The sequence below is a fragment of the Gigantopelta aegis genome, chromosome 14, assembly GCF_016097555.1.
Source record: "Gigantopelta aegis isolate Gae_Host chromosome 14, Gae_host_genome, whole genome shotgun sequence".
In the NCBI taxonomy this organism is placed as follows: Eukaryota; Metazoa; Mollusca; class Gastropoda; order Neomphalida; family Peltospiridae; genus Gigantopelta; species Gigantopelta aegis.
Window position 1 is genome coordinate 40156254 of NC_054712.1, and position 4071 is coordinate 40160324.

The window sequence follows — 4071 nt, forward strand, 5'->3', positions numbered from 1 at the left end:
TCACGGTTCCCTGGTCTGTCAACATTATTTGACGTTTGTAAGAGCAGTGCATGTTTGAGTGACCTCTGACCTCTGAGATCCATCAAAGGAATACCTGTCGTGGTACACTTAACCTTTCTGTCCAGTTTCTGGTATAAAGAAGACTCCAGATGTCAAACAAAACACATAGCAACCCACTTCCACAAGATTAGATCTTTTTTTTAAGTATACAACAATGTGTTTTTGTCATTAAGCACAACTTTTATGTGTTTTTGTAGTTTGCGCAATAACAATCGTAATGTATACAGGAAGTTTCACATCTGTAGGGGTATGGAAGAAATTGTGTTTTCTTTCCAGTTTAGTTAAAATAAATATTAATCTGTCAAATGTAATAACCTATATATAGTCTGTCCCATCCTTGTACAAAAATGTTTTATGTAAATAATTTCAGTTTGATTTGACGTAACAAAAAAAGTTTTTTTTGAGAAAAAAAACAACACTATTTTTGTGTTCAATTTAGAAAACATTCAGTTGAGAATTGTAGTAAATTCCACAGAATGAAAAAAGGTGTTCCTTGTGAAAAGGATTATACACTTTTTTATGTGTCAATGCCCCTACACTCACCCGTATCCAATATATAAAATACTGGCTATGCCAGTGCATTACCTACATGTTTCTGAAGACAATAAAATATTTTGTGGAAAAAACATGTATCCACTTTTGTGTTTATCAATTATCACTTTTATTGTCTCAACAAAAGCATATTTTTTAGATTCATTTTAAGTGCCAGATACATAAAAGAAAAGGATATCTGCTTTGAATCAGTAATATCCCCAGTCTGTTGAAGCCATTAGCTGCCATAAAAGAAGTGTCTCCAGGATTTATGTGAAATTCCAGACAGCTACTTGTAGCTCTTCATTACTTCCAGATGTTGAGAGAGTGTGAATATGAAATAACACACTGACACTGCTTTATCTCCAAATGTTGGCTCCTAGATTGGGAAATTTAATACTGCCATTTGGCATAAATTTGGAAATTTCTATAGGAATTTCAAACTTTTAAACTTATAAGTTATAATGTACCCAGGGCTTTAGATTGCATCGAAAGAAAGAAAGAATTATTTTATTTAACGACACACTCAACACATTTTATTTACGGGTTATATGGCGTCAAACATATGGTTAAGGACTACACATATATTGAGAGAGGAAACCCGCTGTCGCCACTTCATGGGTGACTCTTTTTCGATTAGCAGCAAGGGATCTTTTATATGCACCATCCCACAGACAGGGTAGTACATACCACAGCCTTTGATATACCAGTCGTGGTGCACTGGCTGGAACGAGAAATAGCCCAATGGGCCCACTGATGGGGAACAATCTCACACTGACCGCGCATCGAGCGAACGCTGTACCACTGGGCTACATTCCGTCCACCAGATTGCATCGAAGTCAAGGCGATAAATGTGCCAAAACTTATGTATGCCAAAACAAATCCCGACCAAAATAAGTACAAATATGCTGACATTAAAATATTTTACCTTAAAAGCGCTGAAGTGCTAAGTTTTAATTAGATTAAAAGAACTTGAAATGCATTTGTGAATATTCACAATTCTTCAACAGCTGCTTGTAACATTATTGCACTAAAAACATGATATGCTCAGAACTGACAAAAAAACTGTTGCATCCCAATTAGTGATATGTAAAGCTCTGGTACTTTGCTAAAATAAAAATGTAAATTTTAAAAATTAAAATCTGGACATTCTTCCTAATTACGGGCGGAGGGGGTCATTTTCTACAATCACAAAAAGACTCTAGCAGGGACTGAATTTTATTTTGGGGGGCGCTGTGTGTTCTTTTTTCTTTTTTTAATAACACAAATTATGGCTCCATGGAAAGTTAAAGGAGCACCAACTTGACCACGGCAAAACTGGCTGTAACTTAATCAGTTTTTTTGTTTTTGTTTTTTTAAAATCAATATAAAAATATTTTGCAAATTGTTTCATTAAACTATAGTAGTGACAAAGTAATATTAACATTATTTTTTCTACTCATTGCAGAACCCATGTGTGTGCAGGTTTCTACTATAAATACTAATATAAATATATCACGGGTTCAAGTCTGAATGTCCCATTCACAACTTAAGTATGGAATCGCCCATAAGAATAGAAAAATATGGCACTTGCATTTTTGAGAAGGCACCTTTAATTGTAAGAATGATGGCTTACTTACCGTAACCATTATCTGTGCCAGCTAGTGGTTACAAAGGCTATTGACCTTTTTTTACCGGCCTCAGTGGGGTCATGGTTAAGCTATCGGACATTAGGCTGGGAGGTACAGGGTTCGCAGCCCGGTACCAGCTCTCACTCAGAGCGAGTTTTAACGACTCAGTGGGTAGATGTAAGACCACTACACCCTCTTTTCTCTCTCTAACCACTAACCCACTGTCCTAGACAGACAGCCCAAATAGCTGAGGTGAGTGCCCAGGATAGCATGCTTGAACCTTAATTGGATATAAGCACGAAAATAAGTTGAAATGAATGATTACTGGCATGAGTTCGACCTGTACCCCCTTCAATGGTTAAGGTAGTTTTAGGATAGGGTTAGTCTTTAGAGCCTTTGATATAGAGGGGTACGGGTCGAACTCTTTCCTGATTACTCACCTTTAAATGAGATGGCACATGGTACACTGAGCAATGGACTGATTAGCAGGAATGCTGTGTACAGAAAAGACAGACCACTGAAGCGGAATATGGCAGCTGAAAAATAAAATAATATATTTTAATTTTAATTTTCCAAATATGGACATATAGAACAATCTACCCAAATACATAATTGGAAACAAAATAATGTTTTAATCACTTAATTATCCCATGCATCACCTAGAAAGACTACATGTATTTGAACAGGTATAATTTAAACAGTATGAGTATCATGCCAAAATAATTCAAACATTGTTAGCCTTTTTGGCAAGACTTCCGAACATTCCAGCATTCAGTTCATTCAGGCTTAGGTTTAGGGTTAGTATGCTGGAAAGTTTGGAAGTCTTTCCGGGGGTTTTTAATTACCGAATTATACAAAAATGTTAGAATTTATAAAAATAACCAACAATAAATATTAAGATCCCAAAACCTTTTAACGTGTATTTATAGGGTTACAGATTATAAAATCTAGGTCCGACTGGTTTTATGTTTTAGTACTAAGTTTCAGACATATGGCATCATGCATGTTAGTATTATAGTACAAGAATGATGCTATGAATTAGTAAAACTGTACAACTCACCAGCCAATAATGTGATGGGAAGTAAAAATCTGAACAACAAATAACACACAAGCCTTGTGACCTTGGTAGACATACTGCAGAATGTACTTTATCCTTTAGTATAATATCCGGATAATATTCCACTCTTCGGATTATCTGCAAACTGTGACACTACTAAAGTTTGAGCTGCAAGTGGATATCTAGCTTATCCACGGTGGGTGTAATAATACTCATTTTACACATCTGTAGACACTTTTAAAACTAAAAATATAAAGCAGTTATATTAATTTTGGCATTTCCCTCCAAAATAAAAGGTGTTTCTTCGTCAATTGAATAACCCTTGGCGCTTTGTCCATCGCACCACAAACAAGATATTGATCAAACATCCAGCGTCATTGTTCGCTACCCACAGCTGTCGCAGACCGAGTCTGTAGACCCAGTCTGAACAATTTTTGGAACCCGCCTATTCGAAACGTCAAAGGAGTACAACAGATTTACGTTCGCTACAGATCGTGACACGAATAATCGTAAAACAGGAACGATTCCACGAATGTAAAGAAACAGAAACACAAAAGCGTCCTCCGCTGTAAACTTGCTGAAGTAATTAGTTGTTGCTTATTAAAACATCGCATCCTAAAGTGCAGGGAAAGTCAGCACAACCTGTCAGCTTCTTCTGTATTACAGCGCCACCATGCGAGACGTTTCTTAACCGAAACCGGATTCAGTGTACACAAACATGAACTAGTGATTTTTGTGTTTGATACCAATTAATGTTTCACTTTAAAGGCATTGGGGTAGCCAGAGAGGGCCATCACACTGCATTTTCCCCAG